Source organism: Hyla sarda, chromosome 6 (assembly GCF_029499605.1).
Source record: "Hyla sarda isolate aHylSar1 chromosome 6, aHylSar1.hap1, whole genome shotgun sequence".
Classification (NCBI taxonomy): domain Eukaryota; kingdom Metazoa; phylum Chordata; class Amphibia; order Anura; family Hylidae; genus Hyla; species Hyla sarda.
Window position 1 is genome coordinate 81746398 of NC_079194.1, and position 21248 is coordinate 81767645.

The 21248-nt window shown below is 43.6% G+C and overlaps 1 long non-coding RNA gene across 1 annotated transcript in view; it reads right to left on the minus strand.

The window, feature by feature from the left end:
• The window catches only part of LOC130275820 (uncharacterized), a 156114-nt gene extending 140126 nt beyond the window's left edge, over positions 1-15988 (minus strand). The window contains exon 1 of the long non-coding RNA XR_008844910.1: positions 15340-15988. This is a non-coding gene — a long non-coding RNA (uncharacterized LOC130275820). The remainder of the gene's footprint in view (positions 1-15339) is intronic.
• Between the last annotated feature and the right edge of the window lie 5260 nt (positions 15989-21248).

The following is a 21248-nucleotide window of genomic DNA, read 5'->3' on the forward strand; positions in this document are numbered from 1 at the left end:
ACTGCTGGGTTATTGCCCTCCTACGGCCTCCTCGTCTCCTGATGTACTGGCCTGTCTGCTGGTAGTGCCTCCATGCTCTGGACACAGCAAATCTTCTTGCCACAGCTCTCATTGATGTGCCATCCTAGATGAGCTGCACTACCCGAGCCACTTGTGTGGGTTGTATACTCCGTCTCATGCTACCACTAGAGTGAAAGCACTGCCAGCATTCAAAAGTGACCAAAACATCAGCCAGGAAGCATAGGAACTGAGGAGTGGTCTGTGGTCACCATATGCAGAACCACTCCTTTATTGGGGTGTCTTGCTAATTGCCTATAATTTCCACTTGTTGTCTGTTCCATTTGCACAACAGCATGTGAAATTGATTGTCAATCAGTGTTGCTTCCTGAGTGGACAGTGTGATTTCACAGAAGTGTGATCGACATGGAGTTACATTGCGTTTGTGATTTTTTTTTTTTTTTTAAGCAGTGTAGTTGAGACACAAAGGAATTACTAGTCTCTATCCACGATTTCAAATGGAAACAAGACATATCATGGCTAACATGTGATGTAATTTCACTCTATAGTGTAATCCCCTCATGATAGAGCCATACAGGCTTTGGAATATCATCTAGAAATGTACAGCAATTATGATGCCACTTTACAACAGTATATGCTTGATGTCACCCTTTTCCTACTCGCCAACAATAATTTTTCTTTTGATGGATCTTTCCTCCTGAAGACCAGGGGTTGTCCGATAGGGGCCCAGTTCTCGCCCTCATTGGCCAACTTCTACATGGCCCTGTGGGAGGAAAGATTCATCCACACTCCGGACAATCCCTTTCTCCGGCACATCGTCTGGTACGGTCGCTACATAGACACCATCCTGGCAGTGTGGCGGGGACCCTGTGATTTTTCCATCATTCACAATTTTGTTTCTTACCTCGATAATAACCCAGACAATCTAACTTTTTCATGCCATTTTCATTCTTCAGAGATGGTTTTTCTGGATGTGTATCTCGTCTCCGATCCTGTTTTGGGTGTTGTTCACAGCTTATACAGGAAACCACTTCAGAAAATTCACTTCTTCATGCCAAAAGTGGACACGAAAGACACACAATCAAAAACTTTCCGATTGGCGAATTTATCAGAGGCAGAAGGCTCTGTTCAGATGACCATCTTATTGTCAAAGCATGTGAAATAATTAGAGCCCGTCTGGCAACTAGGAGATACCCATTGGGCCTTATTAATAGTAGGGGTGTGAATCGCCAATAATTTGGCGATTCGATTCGAATCGCGATACCAGGGTGGCGATTCGATATATCGCAATATATCGCGATACTGTCATGTTGGCGATATATCACGATATATTGCGATATTCCCTATTAAAAGCTTGGGAAAACTTATTCTAGCTGAGAAAGAACAAGGTTCCGCGAGAGTTGTCCTGTGAGTGCGTACGTTCTCCTTCCTGTTGGTTCTGAGTCTGTAGTCTCGCGGTAGCAGCCTGCGAGTGGGACAGAGCTGATAACAGGTACACTGCCAACTAGTGGTCAGGAGTTTAAGTGTTATAAAAAAAATAAGACAGACAAATAGGACTGTGACTCAGTGAGTGAAATACAGTAAATGTTAATTATAATAATTTATAAAAAAAAATCGATTCTCAGAATTTTAAAATCGATTCAGTATCGCGGAACAAAAAATCGCGATAATCGCGCAAATCGATTTTTTCTTACATCCCTAATTAATAGAGCTATGAAAATTGTTAAGAATAAAGGAGAGAGCACATTTCTTGTACAGTGGCAAATGCCAATTACCGAAAGACACGGCAAAATTACAACCTAAGGTAGTTTCTACAGTTTTTTCTAGACAATGTAGTCAAATAAAAAAAAACATTAAAAGGGGTTACTCCCATGGAAAACTTTTTTAAATCGACTGGTGCCAGAAAGTTAAACATATTTGTAAATTACTTCAATTAAAAAATCTTAATCCTTCCAATACATTTTATGGGCTGTATACTACAGAGGAAATGCTTTTCTTTTTGGATTTCTCTGATGTCATGACTACAGTGCTCTCAGCTGACCTCTGCTGTCCATTTTAGGAACTGTCCATAGCAGCATATGTTTGCTATAGGTATTTTCTCCTGCTCTGGACAGTTCCAAAAATGGACATCAGAGGTCAACAGAGAGCACTGTGGTCATGACATCAGAGAAATCCAAAAAGAAAAGCATTTCTTCTGTAGCATATAGCCCCTAAAAAGTACTGGAAGGATTAAGATTTGTTAATAGAAGTAATTTACAAATCTGCTTAACTTTCTGGCACCAGTTGATTTAAAATAAAATAAAAAGTTTTCCACAGGAGTACCCCTTAAAACAGTAAATTTTCCGATCTTAAAAAAGGCATTATATATCCAAACCTACTTCATGGCTCTCTTATGCAGGAAGCACACAATGCGGGAGAAACAGGTGCCCCTCATGTAAATACAGTACATTGTCAAAACACAGGAGATAGTATATTTTGTCACAAAATGTACATATCCAATTAATATATATATATATATATATCTCCTGAGACAAATTGTGATTTATTGCATTAATTGCAGTTTGCCAGGTACAACACGTGGGTATCACCTCGGGTAAAATAAAAACGCGGATTTACAAACATTTAGCAGGTGCCCGTATAGAGCCTTGTTCATACATGTGCGCTTTCGGGCACGTCCCGACATTTCAAAGAACATCATTTTGGGAACTTCTCCACTCTACAAGTAATCCCTATTGAGAGAGTAATCCATCCACCTAGAGGTGGAGAGTGGAGAAGTAAGCTACTTGCACGTCAAGCGCATTAGATTATTAAACTAGGTACTCGTGCACCATCAGGTTTGAATAATCATTGTGACATAATGCTACATGATTAATATCATTTGTGTAGAACATTTCTTTGCTGTGTGTATTGTGACGATCCGTCTTGGGGATTAGCTCTGGGATCGTCCTGGACCACGCCACAGGATGCGTTTCTTCTCAATAAACCAGCAAACAAACGCTTATAATGCAAATCTGGCACCTTGCCAGTTTTATTAGACAGGTTGCAGGGAAAGAAATAAACAAAAAGCAGGAACAAAACAAAATCCTAGACCGTCTGGTCACTGACTAAACAGATCAGTTTGTCCTGACTAACAACCGCTGAGCTTCCCTCAGGCGGTTAAACATATGTCCCCTGCAACCTTCTACTCACAATTCATGTCACTGTCTTTGAGCCTCTCATAGCTCGGGCTGTGTACTCCTCAGCAGGCTCTGTCTCTCCCCTACAGCCCACATGCTGTCTCCTAGGAAGAGCCCACATTAGACTGAGTCTCCATCTCATATACACACCTCCCTTCCCTCCTGCCTCATTACTTAAGAAGCAGGTGAGAGCTTCTGCAGGGTGAGCCAAGGAAATACACCCTTTCCTTGCCACACTGCCACAGTATTTATATATATATATATATATATATATATATATATATATATATATATATTTAATTTTTTTTTTTCAGCACACATTTAGTATTTTTCAACTAATCTTTTTCATTCATTATTCTTATTATATACATTTTTGCTCACATGTTGCAACTTCAAATTTTTGTTTGTACCTTTGAGAAAATATTTTTTTCCATGTCCCCCAATGCCTGTCTTACAAATTCCCACATAGTTCTTTACCAAGGATAGAGTTAATACTTGGCCACAGGAAGTCAAGTGACCACTGGAAATGTGATAAGGGGGAGTGTGCTTATCTTACTAGTATCTATTTGGGCTAAATATTCTTTTTGTTATGCCTTAACAAAAGGGTCTCCCGAAAAGTGTTTGTGTTTGCACATTTTTAACCTCTTCTTCCTTTTTGTATACATCTTTTTAATATAGATTCAATAAAGCCTGAAGTTGTATAACTATTTTTCAAGTACAGACTGCAGTGCTGGTTTCTCCTTTGGCAAAAGGATTTCTTCCATTAGCATTACCCCATGCACCTGCCCATCTTTGACAGTGGAGCTAGAACATGGAGGGGTAAGCGGAATCTCTTTTTGCTGATTAAGAGGTGTCATGTACAGAACCTCCCCCTATCCTAACGTACTGCACTATGAGAAGTTCTGCTGATATACAATATAGGTTTTTGTGATTGTCTGGGGTCCCAAAGGTCAGACTGACACCAATCATACTGTTATGGCATATCCTAGTGAGTGTACACCTTTACAATAGATCAGTGTTATAGAGCTTTAGCAACAGAATAGGTGAGGAGTGATTGATCAGTGGGGACCTGACCACTGGGACTTTGCTATTATTATAAATTCCATAGAGTTGATTTAAGTAGAAGGATGTAACAGACTGTTTCCCTCAGTATTCATGATCAGTGGAGCAGTGGCGTTGCTAGGGTTGGCGTCACCCGGTGCAGTAGAAAATGGTGTCACCCCCATACCTACCCCCCCCTCAGTAAGTTTTTAGCCTGTTGTGACAGACACCACTGTTCTAGCGCATTGTGAGAAATTCCAGTATAATAATCAGATACCGTATAAGCCGAGTTTTTCAGCACGATTTTTCGTGCTGAAAACACCCCCCTCGGCTTATACTCGAGTGAACTCTCCACCCGCAGTGGTCTTCAACCTGCGGACCTCCAGAGGTTTCAAAACTACAACTCCCAGCAAGCTTGCTGGGAGTTGTAGTTTTGAAACCTCCGGAGGTCCGCAGGTTGAAGACCACTGCGGCCTTCGACATCATCCAGCCCCCTCTCACCCCCTTTAGTTCTGTACAGTACTCGCCTCCGCTCGGCGCTGGTCCGGTGCTGCAGGACTGTCCGGAGAGGAGGTCGTCCGGTGGGATAGTGGTTCCGGGCTGCTATCTTCACCGGGGAGGCCTCTTCTAAGCGCTTCGGGCCCGGCCCCAGAATAGTCACGTTGCCTTGACAACGACGCAGAGGTACGTTCATTGCCAACGTACTTCTGCGTCATCGTCCAGGCAACGCCTCTATTCCGGGCCCGCAGCGCGGAGAAGAGGCGCCCCCAGTGAAGATAGCAGCCCGGAACCACTATCCCACCGGACGACCTCCTCACCGGACAGCTCTGCAGCACCGGACCAGCGCCGAGCGGAGGCGAGTACTGTACAGAACTAAAGGGGGTGAGAGGGGGCTGGATGATGTCGAAGGCCGCAGTGGTCTTCAACCTGCGGACCTCCGGAGGTTTCAAAACTACAACTCCCAGCAAGCCCGGACAGCCGATGGCTGCCCGGGCTTGCTGGGAGTTGTAGTTTTGAAACCTCCGGAGGTCCGCAGGTTGAAGACCACTGAGGGCGGATGATAAGAGGATGATGAAGGGGGGGTGTGGGATGATGAAGGGGGGTGGGGATGATGACAAGGGGATGATGAAGGGGGGGGGGGGGGTGGGATGATGACAAGGGGATGATGACAGGTGATGATGATGAGGGTCTAGATGATGACAGGCGGTGATGATGATGAGGATGTTAATGACGGGTCTGGATGATGACAGGGGGGGGAATGATGTATTTCCCACCCTAGGCTTATACTCGAGTCAATAACTTTTCCTGGGATTTTGGGTTGAAATTAGGGGTCTCGGCTTATACTCGGGTCGGCTTATACTCGAGTATATACGGTATACCAGTTGCCATAGAATAGGAAAGTATTAAAGAAGTTTTCACCATTTAAATATACAGCTCCCAGAATTACTTAAAGGGGTACTCCACTGGAAAACATTACCTTTCTGGCACCAGTTGATATAAAAGTAAAACAGATTTTTAAATTAGGAAACAGCAAGTAGCCAGCGGTAAAAGAACTTCACTTTATTTCACGATCAGACATCAGTAAAAACACTGAAACGGCAGTCCATAAAAACATAAATATGCATGTTTCAGCGTTCTGATGTCTGATCGTGAAATAAAGTGAAGTTCTTTTACCGCTGGCTACTTGCTGTTTTCTACATTGCATTGGAGATTTGCCGTGCAGACGGGTCGTGGGAGCTGACTTCTCTTGCTTGCTAAGATTTTTAAATTACTTCTATTTAAAATCTTAATCCTTACAGTACTTATAAGCTGGTGTATGCTCCACAGCAAGTTGTGTAGTTCTTTCCAGTCTGACCACAGTGCTATTTGCTGACACCTCTGCCCATGTCAGGAACTGTCCAGAGCAGGATAGGTTTGCTATGGGGATTTGCTCCTACTATGGACAGTTCTTGACATGGACAGAGGTGTCAACACAGAGCACTGTGGTCAGACAGAAAAGAAATTAAAAAAGAAAAGAACTTCCTGTGAATCGCTTATACAGCAGCTAATAAGTACTGGAAGGATTAAGATTTTTAAATAGAAGTAATTTACAAATCTGTTTAACTTTGTAGCACCAGTTGATTAAAAAAAAAATGTTTTCCAGTAGAGTACCCCTTTGAGCAGTGGTGAGGTTATGCTGGGAGTTGTAGTTTCACTCACCATAACTGTAGAACTGACAAGCGACTACAGCTCTGATAGGACATAGAGAGGAGAATGTACAATGATATCAGTGAGTACAGGTGACGTCTTCTCTATAGTCTTCCCTTATCTAATTCAGATGGTACATACCGCTAGGACTTGTTCCAGCTAAAACTTCTCTCTGCAGAATGTGACGCCCAGACGTCTCCTCACTAGGTCAGCGCATTCTCATCCTCTATATGAAAACAAGTATTATTATAAACCTTCCATACACCATACCCACTGAATATAATACTACCACAAACTGTACATTCTGAATATAATACCAACACATACTGTACACTCTGAATATAAATCTGCCACATACTGTACCCCTGAATATAATACCCCCACACACTGTACCCTCTGAATATAATACTACCACCCACTGCGCCCTCTGAATATAACGTTGCCATACAGTGCACCCTCTGAATATAATACCACAACACCCCCCCTCAACATCCGTTAGCTGATGCTATTACCACTGGAGGGGGGCATTGGTGGTGTTGCTAGTGGATGATGGGGGTGCTACTACTGGGGGGGGGGGGGGTGTTGCTGGAGGATGATGAGGGTGCTACTGGCCATCCCCCCTGGCAGCATCACCCCCATCATCCAGCGGCAGGATCATCCTCCTGGCAGGAGCACTGCCATCATCCACCATCAGGATATGCTACTGTTGGGGGGTGATGAGGGTGCTACTGCCAGGGGGGGAGCATTAGGTAGGCAGCAGTTCCCCCACTTTAGGTAGGCAGCAGTTTCCCCACATTAGGTAGCATATTTTCCCCACATTAGGTAGCATATTTTCCTCTCATTAGGTAGCATAGACTCCGCACATTAGGTAGTAATTTTCCCACATTAGGCCGCAGGTTCCCCACAATGGGTCAAAGTCTCCCCACATTAGATCGCTGGTTCAAACCACCCCCTCCCCCCCACAAAAAAAAAATAAAAAAAACACATACAACACAGAGACACACACAAACACACACAGTCCGAGAGACACACACTCACACACACACACACACACACAGAGTCGCACAAACACACACACAAACACACAGTCACACACAGACAGAGACAGACACACACACTCACCCATCCAGCGCAGCGCTCCTTCTCTCCGGACGCCCTGCGAGTGACGTCCGTGACGTCCTCCTGCGCGGCCATGCGGTGTGACGTCAGGCCGGCGCAACCGAAGACGTGGGAGCAGAGGCCGGGCGCAGTGCTGGTGAAGGCCGGGGGGGGTTGCTGACGGACGGGCGCACAGCACAGGTGGGGGGTGTCGGTGTAGCTGGGGAGGGGTGCTGCGGAGCGTCTTGGTGTCACCCCATTAGGTTGGTGTCACCCGGTGCGGGCTGCACCCCCGCACCCGGGTCGCAACGCCACTGCAGTGGAGCTCTCAGTGGTCAGACCCTTAACATACTCATCACTTATCACGGGAATAATGTCCTATCAGCTTTTCATCACCCAATCATACCATAATCATACTCCTGATAATTCCTGTTATTTTTAACCAGTGCTGTGGAGTCTGAGGAAATTTTGGGTACCTGGAGTTGGAGTCGGCAAAAAAATGCACCGACTCCGACTAAATAGTTTCTGCAATGCCACCCACCCAAGTCAGTGTCGAAAAATTATTTTCAGCCCTAAAAATAATAGTCTGACTTAAGAGCCTCTATGAAAGAGGATCTGGCAGAGCCAATTCTCTTCCTTAGAACTCTACATTGAACAGATTTTCATTTGCTAAGCCTATAACTACATTTCAAGATTAATATAAACCATTTCTAGGTTACATATTTTGTTTTTGTTTCATATAGATAGAGACTTTTGGTTGTTTTAGAACAAAAACAAAGCTTATGACAACGCACCATTGCTCTCAGACACGGCCGCCACTACCTTAATGACGCTTCCTTAGAGACAACTACTTCCGCCCAGGGTCTGGATGCACTACGAAGGTCCCCGGCTACCAATAATCTGTCCAACACTTTTGTACTACACTGGCATGTCATTTCTGCATGTCACCACCTGGATTGTATTCTCATCTTGATTCTACTTGTCTTTATTCATGTTAATTATTTGTTTCTTCTGCAAGTGATGCTTCATTCACTGCATTGTAGTTTGGCCCCTCCCTCTTTTATTTTGATGCCAAATGTAACTGTATTTAAACCCTGTATGTACTGTATAGCACTATCACTGATCTGAAGAAGGGGCGTTGTCCCATGAAACGCGTTATCCTGTTTACTTTGCTTTATTCTCAATAAAGCAGTCCAGCTTTGTTCCACATCACTTCTCTGGTCCGACCCTTCTTTTCCACACTGGAAACCACAGGATTTTTTTTGCATAATTCCATGGTACTTTCTCCAGCTTTGGCAAGCCATTTCCTGAACCCTTGGCTCGGCAGCTGTCTCCAGCATTGTTACCCCGCTTGGTGGGTTGATACACAAGTTTTCCACTCGCTCCAGGTGAGCACCCATTACCTACGGGCAACCTGTGTCCACGTGCCTCTACTTCATCATTCCTTCTTTATTTGCGGTAACACACTAGGCACCCCCCGCCGGTCTTTACTTTTCTCTTCAAATACATATTCTACAGACATGATGGGAGTTTTAGCATTACAATAGCTGTAGAGCCACTTGAACCAAGGTTATTGGTGGGGGTCCCAGCATTTGGACCTTCACCAAAAAAATGGGCTGCTTATTCTAAAATGCCCGGGCCTATTTTTGATTCCAGTCCGGCCCTGCCTGTAAGTCCCATATCATTGTGTATTCTCTTGACTGTGTCCCATCAGTGCTGTAGTCACTGATATCTTTGTGACATGTATGTTGCCTTTCTTTCCTTCAAGGAATGTATAAAATTGCATATTAATAAAGAGGAGTCAGAGTCGGAAGTACAAAAAAAAAGGAGGAGTCGGAACATTTATCTACCGACTCCACAGCCCTGTTTTTAACACAACACATCCATAGGTTATTGGACCTTTGAGCGAAGTAAATACAGCAGACTACTGCCCAATAACAGATGAGGTATATAGGCATTATATAATATATATATATATATATATATATATATATATATATATATATATATATATATAAATATATATATTATATATCACAGTGTGAGAGTGGCACTGTGTGGGATTAAGATCCCAGGATCAAGGTGGGTGCTCAGTCCTGTGTAAGACTTGACCACGTCCCAAGTAGTATAGTTCCCAAAATAACAGGGCGGCACTCCAGCGATCCACAGTTTAAAAAAAAAAAAAAGTGATTTTATTCACCCAAGTGTAAGCAGCACTTGGGTGAATAAAATCACTTTTTTACTGTGGATCAATAGAGTGCCGCCCTGTTATTTTGGGAACTATATATATTACACACACACAGTATATATAGTCTTTTCCAAGCCAGGTCTATGGTCAAAATATATATATATATATATATATATATATATATATATATATATATATATATATATTATCCAAGTGTTTATTGAGGCAAATTAAATAGGTTTTTTTAGGATCGAGAAAAAATTCTCAAGGGGCATGGAGTGAAAAAATATTAAAAGTTAAAAAAAAAAAAGTGTACTCCAGTCACTCCCTATCCGCTGCTGACATTGCTCCAGAGTCCCCAGTGATGTTACTTTTGTGTTGTGTTAACAGTTTAGGGACAATTGTGGAGATTCATCAAACCTGTCCAGAGGAAATGCTGACAAGTTGCCCATAGTAACCATTCAGATTCCTTTTTTTTAATTTTGAAACAATTGGTTGTTTTGGGCAACTGGTCAACTTTTTCGCTGCACAGATTCTGATAAATATCCCCCATGTATTTTAAAACAGGTTATTTTACTTAATATAGATTGATCCAAAATTCTGTGCCAATTTACATGTGTCCACCTTGACATTTCCTTGCATCTAGTTAAGGGGTACCAATCATCTCCTGGGAAAGCTCATGAATTAATAGAAGATTAAAATATAAAAACTATCACATTTATTAAATTAGGAAAAACAAAACATTTCCTCTCTACTTTAGTAACAAAGCTCTGGCCCCTTAAAGGGAGACTGAAGATGGGTTGGAATGGCTCCCAGGAGAGATAATGTGAGTCTTTGTAAAGATAAAACAAAGATTAACGGTGCCAGAATGATGGGGCAGGGCCAGTACGAAGGAAATAAAAGGACTCAAGTCTTTCACATCATCTGTCACACACGCAGTGTTATGGCATGGGTATGTATGGATCATGGGACAGGGTCACTGGTGTTTATTGAACATGTGACAGCAAAGAGATAGAGGAGCATGATATCTGAATTGCTAGACTTTCTGCTCAGAATTAGACAGGACAATGTTTTACAGTAAAGATCGATAAGTAATCTAGAGTTGCTAAAAGCAAACTGGCTTTACAATTATTAAAAACAAAACTGAATTCAGAAAGACCCACAAGCAAGCAGCAACTAAAAAAAGTGGCTGAAATAAAAGGTCTGCAAAGTATCACAGGGGAAAACTCTTTGCTAACGTCCATGTGTTTGAGGCTTTAACCCCTTAAAGGACTCAGACAATATTATTTTTACGTTTTCGTTTTTTCCTCCTCGCCTTCAATAAATCATAACTCTTATGTTTTCATCCACAGACTAGTATGAGGGCTTGTTTTTTGTGCGACCAGTTGTCCGTTGTAATGCCATCACTCACTTTACCATAAAGTGTATGGCGCAACTAAAAAAATACTATTTGTGTGGGGAAATTAAAAAGAAAACAGCAATTTAGCAAATTTTGGAAGGTTTCGTTTTCACGCCGTACAATTTATGGTAAAAATGACGTGTGTTCTTTATTCTTTGGGTCAATACGATTAAAATGATACCCATGATAACATACTTTTCTATTACTGTTGCGCTTAAAAAAAAAAAAAAACGCAAACTGTTCAACCAAATAAGTATGTTTAAAATCCCCCTATTTTGAAGGCCTATAACTTTTTCATTTTTCCGTATAAGCGGTGGAGTGAGGGCTAATTTTTTGCGCCGTGATCTGTACTTTATTGATACCATATTTGCCTATATAAAACTTTTAATACTTTTTTTAATACATTTTTTTGGAATAAAATGTTATAAAAAAGAAGCTATTTTGGACTTTTTTTTTACGTTCACCGTACGGTATCATTAACATTTTATTTTAATAGTTGGAATATTTACGCAGCGATACCAAATATGTATATCAAATTTTTTTTTTTTACTATTTTTGGGTGTGAAAGAGGGAAAATGGGACAATTGACGTTTTTATTGGGGGAGGGGTTTTTTACTTTTATTTTTACACTTTAATAGTCCCCATAGGGGACTATTTATAGCAATAGCAATCATTTATAGCTAATACTGTTCAGTGCTATGTATAGGACACAGCACTGATCAGCATTATCGGTCATCTTCTGCTCTGGTCTGCTCGATCGCAGACCAGAGCAGAAGACCCCGGGAGACGGCCGGAGCAAGGTGAGGGGACCTCCGGCCGCCATGTTGGATGATCGGATCGCCGTGGCAGCACTGCAGGCGATCCGATCATCGATTTGAAGTACCGAGATGCTGCAGATGCCGTGATCTCTATTGATCATGGTCTCTGAGGGGTTAATGGCGGACATCTGCGCAATCGCGGATGTCTGCCATTACGGGCGGGTCCCTGGCTGCTGTCAGCAGCCGGGACCAGCCGCCCGCATCGCTCCGATGCTCACGGTTATGCATAGGACGTAAATGTACATCCTGGTGCGTTAAGTACCAGCTCACCAGGACGTACATTTACGCCATGCGTCGTTAAGGGGTTAAGCAGTCATTGCAGCATATTTACATTTACGGTATTACAAATAATCCTTTAAAATGTATTTGTGTTGTTTTGGCCAATTACTTTAAGACTTAAATGTAATAAGGTCTATTTGCTGCTAAGAGCTGCAGACACCATTGGACAGCTGTTCGGGTATCAACGCACATTGCTCCTGGAGCAGATGCTGATTGCCAAACTTTTAAAATCTCCTTTTATTTCTCAGTTAAGTAACAAGGGGACAGAGTAAAGTTGCTCAAGTGGAAGAGCCTATCACGCCTGCATGGTCACTCCCTCCTCCCAGATAATCCGTGAATAATGTACAGGGCTGTGTGCATCAGTGAAGGAGGTGACGGCAAGTCAAGAGTACCAGGCTCTGGCACATAAAAGCATCTGGCCCTGCCTCCTTGACACTTAGCAGCAAAATATAAAGGCAATTGTATTTTATTAAGTTTGGCAACCATCAATGGTTTTATTTTACACACCAAGCCCATGTTCAAGCTGAAGCACAGGCAAGGACAAAGTCCAGTGAGGGTGGGCTAGCACTCCTCTGTACTCTCTCCTGTCTGATAGGAGAGAGAGCACAGAAGAGTCCTATCAGACCGGAGAGAGCACACAGGAGTGCTATCAGACAGGAGAGAGCACACAGAGGAGTCCTATCAGAAAGGAGAGAGCACACAGGAGTGTGCTCCGTGTGCTCTCTCCTGTCCGATAGCACTCCTCCGTGTGCTCTCTCCTGTCCGATAGCACTCCTCCGTGTGCTCTCTCCTGTCCGATAGCACTCCTCCGTGCTCTCTCCTGTCCGATAGCACTCCTCCGTGCTCTCTCCTGTCCGATAGCACTCCTCCGTGCTCTCTCCTGTCCGATAGGACATGAGAGAGCACAGAGGAGTGCTACCAGACAGCAGAGAGAGCACAGATGAGTGCTATCAGACAGGAGAGAGAGCACAGAGGAGTCCTATCAGACAGGAGAGAGCAGAGAGGAGTGTTAGCACACCCTCTCTTACTGGACTTTGTCCATGCCTGTGCTTCAGCTATGACAAAGCCATGATTTCTATAAAGAAAAAGGAAATAACATTCCTTATTAAGTATTTTAGAAATGGTAATGTTTTGCCAAGATGCACAACATATAAAAAGTTTTTGTATCTGACAGCGCCCATTTAAAGTCGGTATCATTGTAAACATTATTAAGACTGGTAGATTAATAGTGACAGTTTCGAGTTACCATATTTTGTATTGATTTGTGTTATATTCCCGCCCATGATGTGAAGATATGTCATAGGGTGGGAATGTCTTAATGTTGCCTGGCACGATTTCATTAAATAAATGCCTCCAGGCTGTCTGATAAAATAATTTTAAAAAAGCCTGTACTTACCTCCCTCACTTCGCCACAGCCTCTGTTACCACAGAACCTGGTCTCTGCTGAAATGGGGGATATTGGTAGAAAGTCTCCACTGTGCATGCAAGAAATAAGGCTTGTGGGAATGCGTGCTCTGTGACAACAGTATGGCCATAGTTTAGAGAGGAAATAAAAAAGTGATCAGACTAATGGGAAAAAAAGAGAACAGTACAGAAGTACAGTGATATATATACATTACTTGAAAAGCAGCACATCTGTACTTTAGTTTGTATGGGGTACACTTCAACTTACCAACTTTGCTTACTAGGAAAACCCTTTAACTGCAAGAGTGGTTGGAGGTCCTATTCTCCAGTATAGATATATCACAGAACACACTGCTTTAGCCATGGCTACTGTGATAATAAAGCTGGGTTTTTACAAATCCCATTAAAGGGGGTATTCCAGGATTTTTTTTTATTTGACTATGCTACAGGGGCTGCAAAGTTAGTGTAGTTCATAATATAGTGTCTGTACCTGTGTGTGATGGTTTTCTCAATTCTTCTGTGATTTACACCCCAATATTTATTTTTAACAGCATACAAAATGACTGCTGTCTCCGATTATTCCCGGGCTGCAATGCGGCCAAGACCTGACTCACTAGTCAGCTGATGACAGGGAGCCTGTCTGCTTCAATGGGTGGAGCGATCGCTTGGTGGGAGAGAGATCTGCAACTAATGCAACAGCTGTAGGCACCCCGATTGAAAACCACAGGTCTTTTGAATGGATGCAGCTCATTTAGGTTTCAATGGCTGGGGTGGCTGATGTGTGGGAGGGAGGAAAATGGAATTATGGGATTTGTAGGCAAAAGAAAACTGAAACAGGAAATACCAGTTCACAAAAAGCTAGCCACAGTATTATGGTAATCTTAAAACATAGCCATTTAGCCCCAAGACAAGCGCAGATCCTTCCTAAGCATGTCCATTACTGTCTGCCAGGCATGTACTAAAATCCCCTTATGGTGGATAACCCCTTTAAGTTCAACACGTCACTTACACACAGAGCATTTTTTATGTGAACGCAGCATAAATCACAGAACACCTTACATTTACATTAAGTTCCTTTTATTCAAGCACATTGCATTTTATAGTTAACGTAGCCTTATCCTAATTTTCAAACAAAGTAAAATATGAAACATTTTACACATGTACTTCCTACCATATACTCCACAACATTATTATTAGATGAAAATCATCCTGCTGCCATGATAAACTCTAAGAAAGGCAGCAGGTTGTATAGTTCTCTTTTGGGCAAAATCACAGCCCTAGAGCTACACAATTTTCTACCTCTTCCTAGAAAATCCACCATATTTCCAGGTCAGGACGATGATAAAAGTAAACAAAAAAAAACTAGTACAAAATACTTGAATTTGATGTGTTGTAAGCGGAGTGAATGCATAGTGTAAAGATATGACAAAGACCAAATTGTAATGGTTAGAGCAATGGTTTCCAAACTGTAGCCCTCCAGATGTTGCAAAACTACAACGCCCAGCATACCTGGACAGCCAGCGGAGTTGTAGTTTCGCAGCATTCGAAGGATCACAGTATGGAGACCACTGGGCTAAATAACTGGGTCAGCATCTCCAGAAGGAAAGTTCTTGTGGGGAGTTCGTATCTAACAAAAGTGGATTATACCAAGATCAAAGAAGGGAGCCAAATCTGAGGAAGAACATTTTCCTTCACATCATGTAGATATCCAGGTGGAAAAACCTCACTTACCTGGGAAACCCATGGCTTCAGGATGCACAAATGGGAGAAGACAAACTGGGCAGAGGTACTGTGATGTTCCAGGCAATGTTCTGTTAGGAAAACATGTTACTTTGACATGTACCACCTACCCAAACATTGTTGCAGACCAAGTACACACCTAATTGCAATGGTTTCTTTGCAGCAGAAAATGGGCCCTGACAAACTTGAAAAACTATTAGGAATGGTTTGAGGAACAAGATAAAAAGTGTTGAATTGGCCATATGTCTCTATTTGATCAATTATCTGTAAGATGTGCTGCTATCCCAACCCATAGAGGAGGTCATACCTCACAGGATTTAAAGGGGTATTCCAAGATTTTTGTTTTCTTCAGCCTTTGAGATCATGATGCAAAGTTATATACAAAATACCGTATTTATCGGGGTATACCCCGCACCGGCCTATAACACGCACCCTCATTTTACCAAGGATATTTGGGTAAAAAAAAAAAAAAGTTTTTACCCAAATATCCTTGGTAAAATGAGGGTGCGTGTGTGCGCGCATGTATATACCCCGATACACTGTATCTTACCCCGCAGAAGCCCCCAGGAAAGGCAGGGGGAGAGAGGCAGTCTAGAGCCCTGCTGCCGCCGCTTCTCTCGCCCTGGCTATCGGCGCCGCTGCCCCATTGCCTCCCCCATCCCCGGTTTTATGATTACCTGTTGCCGGGGTCTCGTCCGCGCTGCTTCTGGCACCGGTGTGGCGTCTATGCGTCGTTGCCATACGCTGCGCAATGACGAGTGACATCGCATCACTCGTCATTGCGCCTCGCAGCGCATAGCAACGACGCATAGACGGCGGACCCGAGCCAGAAGCAGCGCGGACCCGAGCCAGAAGCAGCGCGGACCCGAGCCAGAAGCAGCGCGGACCCGAGCCAGAAGCAGCGCGGACTCAAGCCCGGCAACAGGTAATCATAAAACGGGGGATTGGGGAGGCAATGGGGCAGTGGCGTCTAGAGTCTGGGGGAGAGAAGCGGTGGCAGCAGGGCTCTAGACCCCAGGAAAGGCAGGGGGAGAGAAGCCGGCAGCGACGGCAGGTCTCTGGACCTGCAAAAGCTGCTGCAGTTCATTGATCAAGGAAGTGTGTCCATGACTTAGGTGATGACGCATGGACACAGCAGGACTAGTATGTGTCCAAGCAGGCGGGGGGGGGGGGGGGGCAGTTGTTTGACTGGCTTTTTCAGTATGAAATACCAGAAATTTTCTAATGAAGGCAATTGCAAAACCTAATTGGTTTTGCATGCTTTAGAGCATATCAAACGTTTTTGTATCTGACAGTGCCCATTTAAGGACCAGAGTAAATTTATTTTAGTTTTTAAAATCCATAACTTTTATATTTCCATCTACAGACCCATATAAGGGCTTGTTTTTTGCGTGAACAATTGTACTTTGTATGAAACCTCTCATTTTACCATAAAATGTATGGCAAACTCAAATTATTTTTTTAGGGAGAAAATTTAAATGACAACCACAATTTTGCACATTTTGCACGGTTTTAGGTCCGGTTGTAAAAGCGCATACGGCGCAAAAATGAGCCGACCGGACCGAACGTTTCACTCCGGTCGGCTCATTGAAGTGAATGGCATACGGGAGCGCATACGGTCACATACGGGAGCGCGAGGTTTTAGCTCCCCCCTGCTGTATGCGCTCCCGTATGGGACAAAACGTAGTGTGGACCCAGCCTTACAGATGATCAGTTCCCTGCGCAGCGCTGCGGGTGATCCGAACATCTATTTTAACATGTGCACTGCCGCAGATACCGTGATCTGTACTGATCACGGCATCTGAGGGGTTAATGGCGGACATCCACGCGATAGCTAGCAGCCGGAACCTGCCATTTATGACGCAAGCACCGCTACAATGCTCGCGGTCATACACAGGACGTAAATGTATGTTAAAGATATGAAAGGTGATCTGTGATTGGATGCTGGGAAATGTCAGAGACAACTGTAAAATAAAGAGAGTTCTACTGCAGCACTTCCAGGTGTGGGTACTGTCAATGTAAACAGGACTAGGTTTTGCAGGGTTTGTTGCGGGGAGGGGGGGGGGGGGTCTCTCTGGCCAGCGGGGTGTCACGCTCAACCTTGCCTGTATACTACACGGTCGTGCTATGTGATGCCACACATTATACCTTGTTTTCTAATAATTGAATGATGTGCTTGACGGACCTTTAGAAAAATAAATACTCTGTGCTGATTTGTTAGCAATTTTATGTTTCTATTTCTGTACTGCCTGGTATACAGTTCATGTTTGCCCTACTTTCATTTCGGTGATGAGTCAAACTTGATGGACTTAAAGGGGTATTTCTCCCCTAGACATCTTATCCCCTATCCAAAACGCAGCTGCAGCACCCCAGTCACTGGTGCACGGAGAGAACTTCGCTCCATGCCAGTTGACTGGCGATGCAGGGCGGAGGGAGGCTCGTGACATGACGGCCATGCCCCTCGCGACGTTATGGTCACTCCCACAGACTTGCATTGAGGGGGCGTGGCCGTGATGTCATGAGCCTCGGGAGCTGCAACCGCTGCTCTTAACGAACGCCAGGTGCAGCGGCGGGACCTCCGCGATCAGACATCTTATCCCCTATCCTTTGGATAGGGGATGAGATGTCTAGGGGTGGAATACCCCTTTGATCCTATGGTGGACTGGGGACTTGTGTTTTGGGGAATGGGGCGGGGGTCTGTGTGGGTTTCTGTTTTAATAAATAAATAAAAACAGGACAAAGCAGCGCACAAAGGTAATAGAAGCATATTACACAGTATTACTACTTGGCATCATGGGCTCAAAGAATGAAGAAAAAACAAAATTCTGCAATAATTCTTTAAAAGATCGGATACCAATGTCTTTAGAGGTGACCTGTGATATTTGACACGTCGTGTAGAATCAATGCCTCAACGGGTCAGAGCGGTTTTGGTGCTACAAGGGTGTTTTAATATTATGGCTGGTGGTTGTGCACATCAAAATAATTTCACTTAGCACTTTAACATGACAAAAGTACAGAATAGTAACAACTGTACAATGTATTATTTACGCATTCGAAAACTATTGCCATAACTGTGCAGCAGAGGGCGCAATATGACAGCAAATTCTAAAAAACAAGGAGGCCGTGCCCTTTTAAACAGATTTGGCTCTTTCTGGATGCAATTCTGCTCCTCAAGGAAGGCAATAGATTGTATAGTTATCTCCAAAACAAGGTAAAAATCACTACCTTACAACTATACAATCTACTACCTCACCCCAATAAAGCAACATGAGAGAACGCCGAAAGACATTATGGTACATTTTACTTGAGAGGATGACTTGAGAAGGTGATCAGGAGCAAGGTAGTCGTAGTTCTGCCACTTTGGGAAAGACAGTAGATTGTATAGTTATCTCCCATCGGTGGGTGTGACCCTAAAACTAAACAACCTACTACCTCATCTCACCGTGCAGGAGTCTTCAGAGTGATTTCCATCCGTAGATCCTTTAAGTAACCTGAAAAGCCTACTATTATCTATGTTAATAGTATGTAAACAATAAAACCTGTTTAAGTCTGGGTTCACACTACGTTTGTAGTGTACAGGAACCGGATACGTCTGGGGGGGGAGCAAAAACCATGCACTCCCGTATCCCAGCAATGCTAGAACCCTATTCATTTTCAATGAGCCGACCGGAGTCAAACGCTGACTTCGGTCGGCTCATTTTTGCCCCATATACGGTTTTGTGACCGGACCTAAAACCCTGGTATACCACGGTTTTAGGTTTGATTAGAGAACCGTATATGGGGCAAAAATGAGCTGGCCGGAGTCAGCGTTTGACTCTGGTTGGCTCATTAAAATGCATTACATACAGGCTGGGTCCAGCTGGGATACGGGAGCGCCCGGTTTTCGCTCCCCCCCAGCCATATCCAGTTCCTGTACACTACAAAACGTAGTGTGAACCGGCCCTTAAAAGAAAATGTTCCCATCTTTGACACATCTGGCTCCATCAACTCCAGAATATAAAAATTGTCCCCCATAGTGCCGGCAGTAAAAAAATAAAGATGTACATACCTTCCTTCGCTCCCCCGGTGCCTCCGGTAATCGTCTCCGGTCTCCGCCGTGATCCTCTTCCTGGTTGCCGGTGGTCGGCGAGACATACTGTACTCAGCCAATCACCGGCCACAGCGAAGTCCTGACTCGGCTGGCGATAGGCTGAGCGGCAGTGTGAGAACACTTCAAGAAACAAAATTCTTCACTACATCGGCACCTGCAGCTCAGCCTATCGCCGGCCGAGTCGGGACTTCGCTGCGGCCGGTGATTGGCTGAGTACAGCATGTCTCGCCGACCACCGGCAACCAGGAAGAGGATCGCGGCGGAGACCGGAGCCGATTACCGGAGGCCCAGCGGGAGCGAAGGAAGGTATGTACACATCTTTATTTTTTTACTGCCGGCAGTATGGGGGACAATTTTTATATTCTGGAGTTCTCCTTTAATGCCAGGCTAGACCCCATGTATCATATGGGAAATTTATGACTGCTTTACTGTTTAAGCCTATGGGAGTTACAGAAATGTCCAGATGGCAGCTGGAAGACACATTCGTATATCGCACCTAGATGAGAGTATCCTTAAGAACTCAAGTAACTTGCAACAACTCTTAAGCAGTGCATTCTGGGAGCTCAGATAACACGAACACAGTGACCTCAGCTGTGCACATCTGGCAAAATGGTGGCGCTAAACTGCTGCCAAGAAATAAGAGATAGCATTAATGTATTCAGTACAGTACAGTGATCCCTCAACATACAATGGTAATTGGTTTCAAATGAACCATCGTTACTTGAATTATCGTATGTTGAGGGATCCGTGCAATAATAAAAGACAAAGTTATACTCACGTGTCCCCGCCGCTCCGGACAGTCACCACTGCCATGGATCGTCTCTCTCCATCGCAGTCATCATGTCGCCCCTATTGGATGACGGGACGGCTTGTGCGGCGACGTGATGACGACAAAGTAGAGCGACGGCTATGCAGCGGAGCATGAAGAGGACAGTCTGGAGCGGCGGGGACAGATGAGTGACACTCACAGGGGCACATTAAACGGCTATCTGGCAGCAGTTAAAGCAGTCTGCGCTGTCGGATAGCCGTTTATGCGATGGCCCTGACATACAATAGCATCGTATGTTGATGCTGCCTCTGAAAGGTCATCGTATGTTGAAATGATCGTATGTCGGGGCCATCGTAAGTCGGGGGATCACTGAAGTCATATCAGTAATGTCCATAATTTGTGCAGGGCTACATTGGGTATTCTGATAAGCGGCTAAGGGCCTAAAACATGTAAATCACCAATCACAGTTTCCCAACCAGGGTGCCTCCTGCTGTTGCAAAACTACAACTCCCAGCATGCCCGGACAGCCTTTGGCTGTCCGGGCATGCTGGGAGCTGTAGTTTTGCAACAGCTGGAGGCACCCTGGTGGGGAAAAACTGATGTATGTTCTTGAGATTTGATGTGCATACACGCTTTTTAAAAAAGTATCCAATAAAGATGGATTTCTTTTCTTCAAAATCTTTTGCTTGAAGAAAAATTATTTGGGTGCTAGGCTAAAAAATAAATAAATAAAATAAATCAATTATAATATATAGTATAGCACATATGCATATTATAGTTTTAGTATTAAAATCTACATTCTATGCAGGAAATCGGAATTGCTGTCCAACTGCAGATGCTTTGGCGTAACAAGATACAAAAGCTATTGTTCACCGGCAGCTGAAGATTTATATCAATATTTTATAATCCAGGATTTAATTTTAAGAATACTATCTTAAAAATATTAAAGAAAAAAAATTATGTTTATAAATCTAAATCATATATGTATTATATTTTATGTATAATATATATTTTATATATTAATGAATACTGCAGCCACTT